The sequence below is a fragment of the Oryctolagus cuniculus genome, chromosome 17 (assembly GCF_051225735.1).
Source record: "Oryctolagus cuniculus isolate XC-2025 breed Fujian yellow rabbit chromosome 17, ASM5122573v1, whole genome shotgun sequence".
Classification (NCBI taxonomy): domain Eukaryota; kingdom Metazoa; phylum Chordata; class Mammalia; order Lagomorpha; family Leporidae; genus Oryctolagus; species Oryctolagus cuniculus.
In genome coordinates this window covers 65,465,883-65,484,091 of record NC_142883.1, presented here as the reverse complement: position 1 = coordinate 65,484,091, position 18,209 = coordinate 65,465,883, and the positions used below count along the sequence as shown (strand labels likewise).

The 18,209-nt window shown below is 37.8% G+C and overlaps 1 protein-coding gene across 6 annotated transcripts in view; it reads right to left on the bottom strand.

The window, feature by feature from the left end:
* LOC103346476 (leucine-rich repeat-containing protein 37A2) overlaps nt 1-18,209 on the bottom strand; it is a 214,833-nt gene that overhangs the window by 180,479 nt on the left and 16,145 nt on the right. For all 6 annotated transcript variants that reach the window (XM_089317063.1, XM_089317064.1, XM_089317065.1 and 3 more), the window contains exon 2: nt 11,110-11,208. The gene's annotated coding sequence lies outside the window, so the exon portion shown is untranslated. The remainder of the gene's footprint in view (nt 1-11,109; nt 11,209-18,209) is intronic.

Here is an 18,209-nt window from a genome sequence, read left to right as displayed (position 1 = left end):
GTCATTTGTCAAGACTGCCCACTGATCTAGCTCCTTAATTTTCTACATGAAAGTGCGGTAAAGTTATATCTTAAGAAAAACATTAAAAATGAAAAAATACCAAAAAATATTATTTGGAAGTCTTTGGGAATTCTTCATTTATTATGATATTTTAAAAAAATATAGCTTTAATTTCATAATGTTTGATATGCTAGAAAAGTTATTAATGGCTATATATTCAAGCTAGCTAGTAGGTAAAAATGAATAAGAGCACATTTAGGCAATACCAAGTCATCATTTGCAACAAACCGGAATTTAAAAAAAAAACTTTTACATGCTTCATTTCTAACAAAAAATAAGCAAGCTTTTGATACTTGACTATTGATGTTAATTTAATAAAAATTATGGAATTAACATCTAGGGAACTTTGAAAATACACTGGCAATTATATCTACATCATTTTTTCAGATTAACTCTCCCATTTATGACATAAGTAAACCATACTCATTACATATACATTCACCTTTATAATAATTTTATTCCACCTCAAGTAAAAATATTTATCAAATTTCTCCCATTTCAAAGAGAAATTTTAGGTAAGATGATGACTGATGCCTATACTTGTCCTAAAAATACATTTGTAGCACATTTAAGAAAATTAAAAGCTGCAACTATATAATAATATTATACAATACCAGGGATACATGTAATTCAGTACATGTAATTACTTGGCGGAGCAATTATTATACTAAGTTTGCAAGGATAAGGAAACTTTTTCATGAATAAAGCAGGACTAAGATGCTACTTGACACACGGCTTTTTTGACCATGGAAAATTGGCTGCTCACAGCAAATGATGACTCATTACCAGCACACACACAAATGAATAGAGGGATTTAAATATATATATAATAGAAAGTAATATGATGGCTCAATTCATAGGGGCTATCAAGGGCAACAAGTGAGTTGTTTAGAAAAATAAATCATGTTAATTGGAATTCCTATATAAGGGGATTAATTCACTTGGATTTAAAAAGCTTTTATCTAGATGGGTTAATCTGGTACTTTTTTAGACATAAAATATATTAAAAGCAATTTCAAGAGCCTAAAAGGAGCTAAATGATGGGATCATAGGAAAGACATTAAAGCGTTGGGGGACGAAGAATGAAAGTATACTAGACAGTAATGTATTTCATCTAAGGCAGATGAAATGGCCAAATGACCTGGGAATATAAAGTAAGAAATATCCTATGAGAGTCTAATTCTATGGGTCACCCAAAATTACCCTCCAATTCAGAAATAACTAGTATTTTCTTCTGAATACCTCCCATCAAGTACTAAAAATACATGAACCTGCCTCCATGTCTGCTAATGGAACTCAGGAAAAAGTATATAACTACTAGAACAGCTACAGTAACTAAAATTTTGTTTAGCCAGATATTTGGAGACTACAAATATATGTTAAGTTTAATTTTACAGGAAACAAAGAAAACATTGAACAAACTATTGTACTGTAATTTTCAATGCATAGGTATATTTGTACTTTTATTGGAGAGAAAAGGCTGAGATGGGCTTAGACAGTATCTGCTCTAGTTTCTATACATATATAAACTCACATTTTGTACAACCATACAAAAATATGGATGAAATAGAGTGACAGATTATTTGAAACATTGATTGTCACTGTATTACCGGTCCACCAACATAAATGGTAATTGATACATGAAGAGACAATTTGGACTGCTGTGGCAGGGAAGTTAGAGAAGCTGGGGACTACCCCTATGGAATCTTCAAAAACTACAGAAAGGAGGGTAGAAACACTCACTGATCACACTTCCCATGGTTCTAGGAATTCAGGGCAACAGACTGACTATGAGGTAGAACAACTGTGAGAAGCTGAAAATCACAAGTAAAATATGAATGTTAACAGCACCAGAGGACTAGTTTGTTCTGAACCAACTCTCTTCTTTGGGAACAACTAGAAAAGCTAAATAAACAGTAAAAAAAAATGATCAGCTTAAAGGGACCAAAATGCCAACAAGGCAGGGAGAATTTCAGCGTGCTAATCTGGCAAAAAATAAAATAAAATCTCTCCTGAGAAAGTACAATATTGGAAACATCTTGTCTCTGAGAGTTTTGAGAGTTTTGCCTGGTGTCAAAGAAGAAATCAACATTTTGAGACACAAAATGCAAATGCAAAGAGAGAAAATTCCTTAGGATTTATAGGAACCCAGACAAGGTACAAACCCAAAAAGCAGAGAAAAACTGCAACACCCAACCAAACGAATTTACCGATTAGCTTTCACTGGTTATGAAACCTAGTTTACAGTGGCTGAATTCAAAATAGATGAAAGGACTGTGGGAAATAAAGAAAAGTTTCTCTAAAAGATACAAACATCGTCAAACTTCAAAATTATTTTTACAGATGCATACATAACACCAGAAACCAATCTCAATAACATGAACATACAAGTAGCAAAGGAACAACATAAAGGCTATCAAAGATGAACTATAAATTGATTTCCAAGCTGTGGGCAAAATTAAATGATAAAATAAACAATTTGGAAAAATTATAAATTATAAAAATAATATGTAAACAGACATTATGCAAATAACAAAGCATAAATGGAATTTAAAGGGAAATTGATGGATGTAACAGAACAGACACAGCAGAGGACATAATTAGTAAGCTGGAACACCTCTGGAGAATATATTGAAGTAAACTAATAAAAAGACAGAGAGGCTGGCTTTATGGCATAGCAGGTTAAGCACTTCCTGCAGTGCCGGCGTCCCATATAGATGCAGGTTTGAGTCCTAGGTGCTCCACTTCCCATCCAGCTCTCTGCTACAGCTTGAAAAATTAGTAGAAGATGGCCCAGGTCCTTTGGATCCTGAACCCACATGGGAGACGAGGAAGAAGCTCTTGGCTCCTGGCTCTGGACTGGCACAGCTCTGGCCATTGTGGACATCTGGGGAGGGAACCAGCAGACAGAAGACCCCTCTCTTTCTCTCTGCCTTGCCTCTCGGTAGCTCTTCCAAATAAATAAATAAAAAATTTTAAGAAAAGACAAAGAAATATTTTACACAGAAGACAGCTTCAGATACATATGGGTCAAGCTAGGAAGAGCTAAAATACATTTATTTGGAGCTCCAGAATGGGAGAATAGAAAAGAAAGATTTTATAAAAAGTATAATTTTATAAAGCTTATGAGAGTCTTCAAGAAAATAGTCATTTGTATCACATAAAAATTGTGTAGCAAGATAAATAGCTGACTAGTGTCTCTAATTCTATTTTGATCATGTCCCACATAAAATCCTTTAGAAATAGGAAGCACTCCTTTGGAATATATTAAATTCCATCTAAAATTTAGATTACATATTAAATAGGCCATAATTAGTTCATTCCTTTTGCAGTATGTAAATATGTATATTTCAAAATAAAAATATTACACTGCATGTATTTATACAGCAGTGGAATCTAATATTGATAATTTGCCATTAATATATATTTTTTCAATAGTACAAGTATATGAATAAGATATATATCTATAATGTTATATATCTAGATATGTCCCTATACATAATGCTTACAGACATATATGCAATATATATATACATGCATGTGTATACATACATATACATATACATATTATGGATTCTTTGAGGTCACAATTTCATTCCACTTTCCCTATATATTATTGTTCAAATGTATTTCTTTATAAAAATCTTTTCTTATTCATTCACACTTCACACTTCATTTATTTTCCCAAAGAAACCTTTTATTTAATGAGTACAAATTTCATAACTACAACTTTAGGTATATAGTGATTCTTCCAACCATACCTACCTTCCCACCCCTACTCCCACCCCACTTACTCCTCCCTCTCCCTTTCCCAGTCTCGTTCTCCATTAACATTCATTTTTAATTAACTTTATACACAGAAGACCAATTCTATATTCAGTAAAGATTTCAACAATTTGCACACACACACACACACACACACACACAACTGTTTGAGAACTGGTTTTACGGTTTACTCTCATAATGCAACCCACTGAGGACAGAGGTCCTGAATGGGGAGTTAGTGCAAAGTGACTCCTGTTGTTAATTTAACAATTAACACTTTTTAAAATACTTACTTATTTATTTGAAATAAAGAGTTACATAGAGAGAGGAGAGGCAGAGAGAGAGAGAGAGAGAGAGAGGTCTTCCATCTGATGGTTCACTCCCCAATTGGCTGCAACAGCCGGAGCTGCGCCAATTTGAAGCCAGGAGCCAGGAGCTTCCTCTGGGTCTCCTATGCAGGTGCAGGGGCCCAAGAACTTGGACCATCTTCTACTGCTTTCCCAGGCCATAGCAGAGAGCTGGATGGGAAGTGGAGCAGCCAGGTCTCAAACCAGCACCCATATTGGATGCTGGCACTTCAGGCCAGGGCATTAACCCACTGTGCCACAGCGCTGACCCCAACAATTAACAATCTGATGTACGACATCAGTGACCACCTGAGGCTCTTGACATGAACTGCCTAGGCTATGGAAGCCTTTTGAGTCCACAAACTCTGCCAGTATTTACAAGACCATCAGCATAGTGGAAATTCTCTCCTCCCTTCAGAGAAAAGTGCATCCTTCTTTGATGGTCACTTCCTTCCACTGGAGTCACTCTCATAGAGATCCTTCATTTAGTACATTTTTCCACAGTGCATTGCCTCTCCATGCCTTAAATGCTCTCATGGGCTTTTCAGGCAGACCAGAATGTCTTATGGGCTGATTCTCAGGTCAGAGTATTACTTAAAGTGATTGTCATTCTATGAGTCTGCTGCGTGGACTCCTTCCCATGTTAGAACATTCTCTCCTTTTAATTCTATCTGTTAGTATTACCAAACATGTGATCTTATTTATGTTATCACTTTAACACTTAATCATATCTATATGATCATTTGAATGCTTAATATGGTCACTTTAACACTTAAAATGGCACTTTTATCACCCAGCTTAAGGGGATTTGAGGTCCTATGGCAAGTTTTAAAAATGTACCCTTAGAAGTAAGTCCATAGGAATGTATGCAGAATTATAAAGCTTTACAGTTACAAACTTCCACCTCCCTCTCTTATTCCCACCCTTATTTTTTGCTGACATCTATTTTAAGTAGACTTTTTATACATATGATTAACTTTATGTTAAGAGTTCAACAAATAGAATGAGGAAAAGAAAAGAAAAACTGTTCCTCAGGAGTCAAGACAAGCGCTGTTCAAGTCATTGCTTCTCAAAGTGTCAATTTCACTTCTACATATTTCCTCTTAGGGGCTGTATTAGTTATCACACATAAGGGACATCATATGGTTTTTGTCCCTTTGGGACTGGCCTATTTCACTTAGTATATTTTCCAGATTCACCCATTTTGTTGCAAATGACAGGATTTCATTTTTTTAAACACTGTATAGTATTCCGTAGAATACATATTCCATAATTTCTTCATCTAGTCTTCAGTTGACAGGCATTTAGGTTGATTCCTCATCTTAGCTATTGTGAATTGAGCTGCAATAAACATGGGGGTGCATATAATTTTTTTTATTTGCTGATTACATTTCCCTTTGGTAAACTCTCAGGAGTGGGATGGCTGCATTGTATAGTAGGTCTATATTCAGATTTGGACATCTCCATACTGTCTTCCACAGTGTCTTTACCAGTATATCTGCCCACCAACAATGCATTAGGGTACCTTTTTCCCCACATCCTTGCCAGCATCTGTTGTTAGTTGATTTCTGTATGAAAGCCATTCTAACTGGGGTTAAGTGAAACCTCATTGTGGTTTTTATTTTTCTTTCCCTGAGGGCTTGTGGTCCAGAACATTTTTTTCATGTGTCTGTTGGCCATTTGGATGCCCTCTTTTAAAAATGTCTGAATAAGTCCTTTACCCATTTCTTAACTGAGTTGTTTGTTTTGTTGTTGAGTTTCTTTATCTCTTTATATATTCTGGTTATTGATTGTTTATCAGTTGCATTGTTTGCAAGTAAGTTCTCCCATTCTGTGGGGTGCCACTTTGTTTTCCTGAATATTTCTTTTGTAGTACAGAAGCTTCTCAATTTGATGTAATCTCATTTGTCAATTTTGGATTTGACTGTATCTCTGGGGTCTTTTCCAAGAGTTCTTTGCCTGACCAATATCTTGCAGGGATTCTCCAATTTTCTCTAATAATTTGATGGTATTAGGTCATAGATTTAGCTCTTTAATTCATTTGGAATGTATTTTCGTGTAAGGTATAAAGGTAGGGTTCTTGATTCATACTTCTGTTTGTGGAAATCCAGTTTTCCCAGCACCATTTATTGAAGAGACTGTCCTTGCTCCAGGGGCTGGTTTTAGCTCCTTGATCAAATATAAGCTGGTTGTAGATTCTTGGATTAATTTCTGACATTTTTAGTCTATTTCATTTGTCTATCCATCTGTTTTTGTACCAGTATCAGACTGTTTTGATTATAACTGTAGTGTTTCTTGATATCTACTATTGTGATGCCTCTGGCTTTGTTTTTGTTGCATAAAATTGCTTTAGCAATTCAAGGTCTCCTATATTTCTATATGAATTTCAGCATCCTTTTTTCTAGATCTGAGAAGAATGTCTTTGATATGTTTATTGGTGTCATGTTGAATCTGTAAATTGCTTTTGGAAGAATGGACATTTTGTTGGTATTGATTCTTCCAATCCATAATCATGGAGGATTTTCCATTTTTTGTATCTTCTTCTATTTCTTTCTTGAATCTTTATAATTCTCATCATAGAGAACTTTGACATCCCTGGTTAAATTTATTCCAAGGTTTTTTTAATTTTTTTTATATGTGTGGCTATTATGAATGGGATTGATCTTAAAAACTCAATCTCAGCCATGACGTTGTCTGTATATACAAAGGCTATTGATTTTTGTGTATTGATTTTTATATCCTGTTACTTTATGAAACTCTTCTACAAGTTCCAATATCTCTTGGTGGAGACTATATATTTAGATTGGACCATTTGGTTTATAGTGTTAATTTACTCTACTGTTTCCTTGCTGATTTTTTGTCTGGTTGATCTGTCCATTGCTGAAAGTGTGGTATTGAAATCCCCCATTACTGTTGTATTTGAGTCTAGAACCCCCTTTAGATCCCTTAACATTTCTTTTAAATATCCAGGTGTCCTGTAATTAGATGCATATACATTTAACATAGTAACATCTTCCTGTTGAGTTGATCTCTTAATTATTACATAGTGTCCTACTTTGTTTCTTTTAACAGTTTTTTGTGTAGTGTATATTTTGTCTGATGTTGGGATGGCTATACCAGCTCTTTTTTGGTTTCTGTTAGCATGGAATATCTTTTTCCAGCTTTTCACTTTCAGTCTTCCTGCATCTTTGTTAGTGAGATATGTTTCCTGTAGGCAGCAAATCAATGGGTATTGTTTTTTAATCCATTCAGCCTGTCTGTGCCTTTTCACTGGAAAGTTGAGGCCATTTACATTCAAGTTGACTATTGATAAATAACAACCTTGCCCTGCCATTTTTCCATAAATATTCCTATTGTTGACTTTATATTTACTTTGTACTTTTACTGGGAGATGTCCTTCCTTTACCTTCTTCTGTAGTGATGAACATGTTTTGTGTTTCTGTGTGCAGAACATCCATAAGCATCTTCTGCAGGGCTATATGGGTGGTGACAAATTCTTTCAATTTCTGTAAGTAGAGCTGAGACTGGAACCCAGGCACTCTGATATGTGACATAAGCATCTAAAGGGGCATCTTAATTGCTATACTATATATGGGCTCATAGGCTCTTTATTTTTTGAAAAATATCTGTTCTGTAATTTTACTGGCAAAGTCAGATTTCAAGGTTAAAGAAACTGATAAACCCAGCTTATTGCTGGAAGACATTAATTTCATTTAACTTTCATCAAAATTAATGTTATTTGCATACTTTCAGATTCCATCTTCATAATGTTATATTATGTAGATAGTTAAGTTATGGGTTTTTATTCTGATTTTGTGCTTAATGTATCTGTCTTTAATGATTACTGACACTTTCTTCGCTTGGTTCTAAGAAAATTCCACTACAGGAGCTATGCTTCTTCTATTATAAGGTTTGAGGTTTGAAAGAAGGTCTTTACTGAAAAAACTGTCATTTTCTCATATTGTTCTCAATGAAGTGGGAAGATTCAAAATTGAACCGAACACTGTATGGTTAGAAATAAAACACAGTAGAAACACAGACTGTTTTCCTCCTGTCTATGTCCCTATCAGCTGTATCTATATCCGCCCATTCATTAAACCAACTTAAAATTAGCTAGCTAAGCATGAAGACACAAAGACCTACAGCAGTAACCTTAATAAACTCTTGTTCAGTGACACTGGTTTTTCAGTTGCTACTCACAGTGAGATGGAGCTTTAATGCCATTCAGAAAGATGCACAAGGTTATACTGATCACACTGGTGAATACTGTACACTGTCGTGTGAAGTGAAAGGCTACAGCTAATGCTGAGTTCTAGAAGGTGAATTGACAGTATGCTTGGACTTGAAGTACAATCAAAAAGAACAATATACAGAATGTTGAGGGATTTAAAATTGATTTCCCGAGATTATCTTTGGTAAGGTTTGCAGGGATGTAAAATAAATTGCACTAGACAATTGAAAATTCAAGCCTGGAAAGCAGAAAAAAAGTGAAAGATGCAGATATGCATCTCTAAGTCACATCAATTGAAGAGAAGAAATACTAATTACACAACAGGGAAGACTATTTATTCCCTACATTACTTTTTTTTCAAGATGGGAGGCTAAAGTTTGTTTTTATGATATACTATTCTGAAAATAAGCACTGATTCTGAGAATAAAAGAAATGTTTCAATAAGTAATCTTTGTGATAAAGCAATTTTTAAAATAGAAAATTGGACAAACATTTTTATTTTTTTGATTGAAATCAATATTTCAAAGAAAGTTAATCCATACATTAAAAAGGAATAAACAGTAATACATAGATATTACAAGTAATTATTGAAAGATTGAATTTCTACTTAGAGAAAATATCTCAGTAAGTTTAAATGTAAAATATTGATAAGTTGTATAACATTCAAAGTCTTGAAATATTAAGTACTTTATACATGTTTTTATACAAAAATAAATCACAGGTAGTTAGTATTTATGGTAATTTTAAGATAATTGAAATGTTCATTTAAGTATTTATATTTATGTATTTGAAAGGCAGAGTGATAGAGAGGGACAGATGCAGAGACTCTGATTATCCATTAATTGGTTCACTCCCCAAATGGCCACAACAGCCAGTTCTGGACTAGGTCAAAACCAAGAGCCAGGAGCTCCTTACTGGTCTGTCATATGCATCCAAGTGCCCAAGCTCTTGGGTCATCTTCCATCACCTTCTCAGGCACATTAACAGGAATCTGGATCAAAAGTGAAACAACCAGGACTTGACTCAGAGCTCCAGCATGAGACACTGGCTTTGCAAGCAGCAGCTTAGGCCAGCCCTTCTGGTAATTTATACAAATGAATGCTGTTACGTTTGTTAAGACTGAAATGTTGAAGAGAGAAGAGTATTTGGCCAGCAGTGAATCCACCAGTTACGATGCTCATTTTCCACATCAGGGTGCCTGGGTTCAATGCCTGCCTCCAGCTCCCATTCCAGCTTTCTGCCAATGCAGCCCCTGGGAACAGTGATGATGGCTTAGGTAACTGAATCCTTGAAAGCCATTCTGGGAGCAGCAGAGGGTTCTCAGCTCCTGGACAAGCCGTAGTCCAGCCCAGACCACTGTAGGCCATTTAGGGGAGTAAACCAGAGGACAGAAGCACTCACTCCATCTGCCTGTTTCTCTCAGTCTTCCTGTATCTCAAATGCATACGGAAAGTTGAGGAGTGAAGCTTCAGAAAGTTTTAAGCATTTGCATGTAAAGCTGAATAATGTAAATGGAGCTCTAATGTATATACTTCCAAAAAATACTAGAGAATAACAACTCAAAATCACCTCTTTGATCAGTCAACTTAATATATACACAAGTCATCACCAAGACTTCTGAACTTGTTCAACGAGCATATTTCAACCTGTGTATCCAAAACTCTTCCTCAACCATAAGAATGAGCAAGTATGCATATTTATAACCACTCTGGTGATAGTACATATTTATAAAAGTTAATATGAATAAAACATTCTCTATTGAATTATCTATCAGCATTCAATAGAAAATTGCAAATCATTAACACTAGCACAAATTTGATCTTTCAAAATGAAAATAATGTGAATTCAAGTATTTTGTTGATATGTTCTCAAGTATACTTCTATTAATCAGAAGAATGCAGTCTTGCTTCCATATTAGTTTAAATTTGAAATCCAACAGATCGTTTACATTACCAATAAACATGGTTACAACTTTTACTATCATTTACAAGGGAAAGGAGAGCCCAGCAGGCCTCTACTATTTATGGAGACAAAAATTATTGCTTACAAGAAAAACATTACCCAGAAAAACTTTCCATTGCTGAAGAACCGAAGTGACTCCATTTTAAAAGCAAGCAGCCTCCCTTTCCCATAGCAGACCCGAGTCCTTGTAAAAGCAGGCATTCAGGCACTCTGGAGATATCAAAGCTTACCAGGGACAGCTAGCTCGGTAGACCAAGGACAGCACAGTAAACAAAGTAACTCCCTGTACCCAGAGCTTCCATGCTGTATGTAACTCTTCTTTCCTGCTGAGGTAGCCCTTTTTCCTTTAAAAACTCTCCCAAAGACCGGGGCCTCACTCCTACCTCCACTGTGCTGGTTGGTTGGATGGGGTCCCTGTCACGGCTTGTACTCCCGAATAAACCTTGCTTTTGCAGTTCGGTGTGATCGACTCTCTGGGGGTCTCTGCAGGGATCTAACGATCTGGGCACAACATATTGTTTGGTGCCCAACACTGATATATAGTACCTAATTTGAAAAGAAAAGTGAATTTTGACATCTTCATCATCTGGTCTAGATGGTTTATATGGCTGAAAAATTATGAAATAACATTTTACAAGGGTTTGAACCACCTGCCACTGTACACACGGCTGATTTTAAAGAAGTCCCAATAAGAGAATTTTCCAACCATGCTTGTAGACTGTTAGTTAAATATTACCAACATACCTTGTAACTAAATCTTATTCTCAGGACTCTGAACCAAAACAGAACTGACAGAATCTAGGTTGTCATAGTTACTGCAGCGGAGAGGACCGGTCCTGTTACCTAGTGAACAAAACATTGCATTTATGTATACATCAGACTTTACAATTATTCGTTCAGTTTGTCATAGCTATCTCGTGCTAATATTACCCATTTGAAGGTAAATATCATTAGAGGGGCCAGGGACTAAAACTCAATGAGCAAAACACAGAAGAGCACACAGGACTCTTCCTCATCTTTTTCATCCTGATGTCAGGCACAGAACATCCAGAAAAATAGCAGAAGCCTTCTTTGGTCACAACTCATGATTTTAGGGAAGACATAACAAGAACATGCCTCTTAAGTTAGGGAGAAGGCTTTGAGTTTTAGAAGAAGTATTTTCACTTTCCTCAATAAATCAGACCCATCTGCTAGGTGACTGTCTAAAAACTGGTTGCATTATTAGATTCCTCTACTTAAAAAGCTACACTTATCCCCTCCCCTCTTTCTGGTGGTGTTGCAATCTAACTCTGTCTGGCATCTGCATAAATTCTCACTCACAGACAGGCCTTCTCCCTGTCCCGTGGGAAATTCTTTGTTTAGATAATGATCCCCACCTTCAGTCCACCTTGATGAGGGAGGCTCCTTTCTCAGCAGAGACTAATCTGGTGTATGGATGAGCTTTAAAATAAAGCTCACGTTCCAATACCCTCCCAAGCTATTCCTTAACAATTTCCACCTATATTATTCTGTCATTTCTTTCAATTATGGCTGGCAATACACCTTAGTAAATAATTATGAAGTCTCATATTGTAGACTGATTTTTTTTACTTGGATGTCTTGGGAAAGACAGTATCAGGAGATGATGAGAAAGTTTCATCGATTTATGAGGTTGGAAATTTATCCTGAAGATCATTTTAATTGCAATTGTAATGAACTTTGTGTTTTAAAAAAGTAACAAGGATATCTGTGAAAACTAAAATTCAGGTTACTTCATCCACCATACTTACTCATCTCACTCTGGGTCAAACTAGAGACATTTCTAGGACTAGAAACATAGCACATTATCCAGCTACCTGTAACTGCTCTGAACTCGCCTCCCCTCACCCTTCCTTCTGCTACAACCACACTGGTCTTTTCATTTTTCTCGAACACATTCATCAAGCTCCTGGCTTAGGATCCCTGACTTGCTGACCTTATCCTGATGCTTCTCCTCTGAACACGTCCACACTGTCACTCCCTTCAAGTCTGTGCTCCATAGCCATCTCTCAGAACAACACAGACTAACCTATTTAAAGTGAATATTCCTACTTCTTCCAAATATAATTCTGTCCTCTTATCTTGCTCTACTTTTCCCATGGTGATCAGATCCTAAGAGGCCGTATAATTTACTCTTCCCTCATGGATATCACTGATACTTCTCTGCAGAAGCTAAGCACACAAGTGCTGGGGATATGGGCTATTTGGTTCACTTAGGTGACTACAGTGCATCCTCTGTCCTTGTCTAAGATCACAGGCACTGACGAAGTGAAAGAAAATGGAAACACAAGCAAGGAAGACATCAGGGTAATCAGTGATATGAGGAAAGTCTGAAGAGCAACAATAAGATGAATCTAAAGAAGATGGATTATTTCTTTCTTTTTTTGGACAGGCAGAGTTAGACAGAGAGAGAGAGAGAGAGAGAGAGAGAAAGGTCTTCCTTTTTTCTGTTGGTTCACCCCCCAAATGGTTGCTATGGCAGGCATGCTGCGCCAATCCGAAGCCAGGAGACAAATGCTTGCTCCTGGTCTCCCACGTGGGTGCAAGGCCCAAGCACTTGGGCCATCCTCCACTGCCTTCCCAGGCCACAGCAGAGAGCTGGACTGGAAGAGGAGCAACTGGGTCAGAATCCAGCGCCCCAACCGGGACTAGAACCCAGGGTGCCGGCGCCACAGGTGAGCCACGGCACCAGCCCAAGAAGATGGATTATGAAAACAACTAGAATTGGCTCGAACAGGAAACATCAAAACTGTACAACAAAGCGGGGAACAGACAAGATGACATGAAGATATGGTGCAAAGTAGAGCCACTATGGAGGGTGCATCTGTTTCTTTACCAGTACCAGGCTGTTTTGATTATAACTGTCCTGTAGTATGTTTTTAAATCTGGTACTGTCATGCCTCCAGCTTTGTTTTTGTTGTACAAGATTGCTTTAGCTATTTGAGATCTCCTGTGCCTCCATATGAATTTCAGTATCACTTTTTTCCAGATCTGAGAAGAATGTCTTTGGTATCTTAGTTGGTATCACATTGAATCTGTAAATTGCTTTTGGGAGAATGGACATTTTGATGATATTGATTCTTCCAATCCATGAACATGGAATATTTTTCTACTTTTTGGTATCCTCTTCTATTTCTCTTTTAAGGTTTTTAAATTCTCATCGTAGAGATCTTTGACATCCTTGGTTAAGTTTATTCCAAGGTATTTTTTGTAGCTATTGAATGGGATTGATCGTAGAAGTTCTTTCTCAGCCATGGCATTACCTGTGTATACAAAGGCTGTTGATTTTTGAGCATTGATTTTGAATTCTGCTACTTTGCTCAACTCTTCTATGAGTTCCAATCGTCTCTTAGTGTAGTTCTTTGGATCCCCTAAATAAATAATCATATCAAAGAGGGATAGTTTTAATTCTTCCTTCCCATTTTGTATCCCTTTCATTTCTTTATCTTGCGTAATGGCTCTGGCTAAAACTTCCAGTACTATATTAAATAGCAATGGTGAGAGTGGGCATCCCTGTCTGGTGCCAGATCTCAGTGGAAATGTTTCCAACTTTTCCCCATTCAATAGGATGCTGGCCGTGGGTTTTTCATAAATTGATTTGATTGTGTTGAGGAATGTTCCTTCTGTACCCAATTTGCTTAGAGTTTGCATCATGAAAGGGTGTTGTATGTTATCAAATGCAGTTATGGAAATGATTAGCTATGACTTATGGAACATTTGACATGAGCTAAGTGCTGTGCTTAGTGTTTCGTTTTCTTATTTCAGTTACTGTGCACAATGACCTTCTTAGACAGTACTGATTATTGCCTGTTTCTCACTGTACAGAACGGACACTGAGAGAGAACAAGTTGCTCAGAATCACTTGCATGTTCCTTGCAGCATCTGGCCCTGCATTGTCTGGGAGCTCTATTCTGCGGCCTCTCCTATACAGTGTATGCTGCGTAATACTGATAATGGCATGCGTGTTCTATGGTCATTTCTAGTGACATCTTTCATTGAAATGCAGACAATTTTCCTTGTTCTTTTCATTAGGAAACAGAAAGCCTCCTTATAAGTAGCACGTTTGCAAAAGCTTCTCCATTTGCATCAAGCTAGATCTCTTAAACAGAATGATTGAAAAGAGAACTTTTTGAGCTAATTAATCTCAAAGGTATTTATTCCTATGTTATACTTGTCATGCTCATTATGAACGACTTTTTTGTCCTCTAAGTTTTGATCCCCATGTGTGAGCTGTGTCTATGGACAAACTGGATTAGTAAGACTGGAGATTAGTTTAGGAATTGCAAGAAAATTTGTTGGAGTGTGTATGCCTTGGATTCTCTCTGGGATAGTAGTCTGAGGAGAAACCAGTCCTAAATGTATCACATACATGTAACATTCAACCTCCTTTTCACACACAAGTACGTGGAAAATCATTCAGATCTACTTATCCAATATTTCAAAAATGAAGCCAATTCTTGCTAAATCATTATATGAAGAAGAAAATTAAAGTTTTCTATAACATTACCTCTTTGTGGAAATTAGTGATACTACTACTTAGCAATCATCAAAATGTCCATACAACCCAAAACTATTTATAAATTCCATGCAATCCCAATCAAAATGCCAATGACATTCTTCTCAGATCTAGAAAAAATTATGCTAAAATTCATATGGAAAACACAAGAAGAGACTCCCAAATAGCTAAAGCAATCTTAAACAGCAAAAACAAAGCCAGGGGGCCGGCACTGTGCCACAGTGGGAAGACCTACAGGAAATTCCTGGCTCCTGGCTTTGGATGGGCGCAGCTCTCGCCATTGTGACCAATTGGGGAATGAACCAGAGGATGGAAGACATCTCTCTCTCTCTCTCTCTCTCTGCCTCTCTCTGCCTCTCCTTCTCTCTCTGTGTAACTCTGACTTTCAAATAAATAAATCTTTAAAAAAAAGAGAGCCATTCAAACAGGAGTGAGGTGGAATCTCATTGTGGTTTGATTTGCATTTTCCTGAGCCACCCCACTTTTAAAAAAGATTCATATATTTATTTGAAAGTGTTAACAGAGAAAGGAAGAGACAGAGAAAGAGAGATCATCCATCTGCTAGCTCACTCCCCAGTTGACCATACTAGCCAAGATCAGGCCAGGCCAAAGCCAGGCGCCAGGAGCTTCATCTGATCTCCCATGTTGGTAGCAGGGGCTCAAACATTTGGTCCATCTTCTGCTGCTTTTCCTACACCATTAGCAGGAAGCTGGATCAGAAGTGGCACAGCAGGAAATGAACCTGAAACTGTGTCCATGTGGGATGCTGGTGTTACAGATGGTGGCTTTACCCACTACACCACAATGCCACTCCCCACCCCCTGCCAAGTTCCCTCTTTAAAAAAATAAGTAAGCAATCATTAGTGATAACATCCTACCAGAAATACCAGATCTCTATAAATATTATATAACTTCTGGAATATCTACATCAATAACTCATTTATCCATATGTAAATTAAAACAGAGCTTTTTTCTTAGACAGGCAGAGTGGACAGTGAGAGAGAGAGAGACAGAGAGAAAGGTCTTCCTTTGCCGTTGGTTCACCCTCCAATGGCTGCCGCAGTCGACGCACTGTGGCCGGCACACTCACTGATCTGAAGGCAGGAGCCAGGTGCTTCTCCTGGTCTCCCATGGGGTGCAGGGCCCAAGCACTTGGGCCATCCTCCACTGCACTCCCTGGCCACAGCATATTCGACAAAGGACCTAAAACCAACCCCTGGAACAAGGACAGCCTCTTCAACAAAGGGTGCTGGGAAAACTGGAAGTCCACATGTCGCAGTATGAAGCAAGACCCCTACCTTACACCTTATACAAAAATCCACTCAACGTGGATCAAAGAACTAGAGATGCACCACGACACCATGAAACTAACTGAGAGCATAGGGGAAACCCTTCAAGATATTGGAACAGGCAAAGAATTCCTGGAGAAGACCCCAGAGGCACGAGTAATCAAAGATAAAATAAACAAATGGGATTACCTCAAATTGAAGAGTTTCTTTACAGCAAAGGAAACAGTCAGGAAAGTGAAGAGGCAACCAACAGAATGGGAGACGTTATTCGCAAACTACACAACAGATAAAGGATTAACAACTAGAATCTACACAATGATCAAAAAACACCACAGAATCAAAACAAACAACCCAATAAAAAAATGGGCCAAGGACCTTAACAGACATTTTTCAAAAGAGGAAATCCAAATGGCCAACAGACACATGAAAAAATGCTCAGGATCCCTAGCCATCAGGGGAATGCAGATCAAAACCACAATGAGGTTTCACCTCACTCCACTCAGATTGGCTTACATACAGAGATCAACTAACAACAGATGCTGGTGAGGATGTGGGGAAAAAGGGACACGAATCCACTGTTGGTGGGAATGCAAACTGGAAAAGCCACTATGGAAGACAGTCTGGAGAGTCCTCAGAAACCTGAATATAGCACTACCACAGGACCCAGCCATCCCACTCCTTGGAATATACCCAAATGGAATTAAAGCGGAGAAAAAAAGAGCCATTTGCACCTCAATATTTGTTTCAGCTCAATTCACAATAGCTAAGACATGGAAGCAACCTAAATGTCCATCAACGGATGACTGGATAAAGAAACTATGGGATATGTACTCTGTGGAACACTATACAGCAGTAAAAAAAAAAAAAAAAAAAAGAAAAGAAAAGAAAAGAAAAAAAAAAGAAATCCGGGCATTTACAACAAAATGGAGGAAGCTGGAAAACATCATGCTGAGTGAAATAAGCCAGTCCAAAAGGGACAAATATCACATGTTCTCCCTGATCGATGGCAACTAAATGAGCATCTAAAATTATACCCATTGAAGTGAAATGGACACTATGAGAGACAATGACATGATCCGCCCTTGTCTAGACTGTTGAGGAACAACTTACTACTTTATTCCTTTTAGTATTTTTGTTGTTGCTGCTGCTGCTGCTGCTCTGTTTGTTCTACATAAGACCACTGGTTGAACTCTGTAATCAATGCACAATCATTCTTAGGCGTTTAAAAATTAACAGAAAAGTGATCTCTGTTAAACATGGGAGTGGGAAGATGTATAGGTCAGCACATGCTCACTCGGACTTGCCTCCAATGGTGGAACTAGAAATGTGCCAGGGGATTTCAACTCAATCTTACCAAGGAGGCAGGTACCAATGCCAGCGCACTTGGTAAAGTGATAAGTATAAATACACAACCGATCAAAAAGATAGGGTATGTGTCGATGAGATTTCACAAATAAGATCAGTGTAAGCAAATAATGAAGGATAGAATTAAAAGGGAGAGAATGATCCTGCGGGGGAAACAGGACACACAGCAGACTCATAGAATGGCAGCACTTCTGCCTCAGAATCAACCCTTGGGACATTCGGATCTGGCTAAAAGGTCCATGAGAGTCTCACAGGCATAGAAAGCCATGACACGGTGGCAAAAAACAATCTAAATGAAAGATCCTGGTGAACAAGACCCCAGCAGAAGGAGCAGGCCATCAAGGAGAGAGGCGCCTTTCTCTGTGATATGGGCTTGATTAAACAAGTTCAGAGTCGGTGAACTCAAGGGGCTTCCATAGCCTAGACAGCTCATAGCAAGAGTCTAGGGTGATTGCTGACGTCATAAATAAGAGTGCCATTTGTTAAATCAACAACAGGAGTCACTGGGTACATGCTCCACATGTAGGATCTCTGTCCTTAATGTTTTTTTACTATGACACTTAAAAACAACGCTACTGGCCAGCGCCGCGGCTCAATAGGCTAATCCTCCGCCTTGCGGCGCCGGCACACCGGGATCTAGTCCCAGTCGGGGCGCC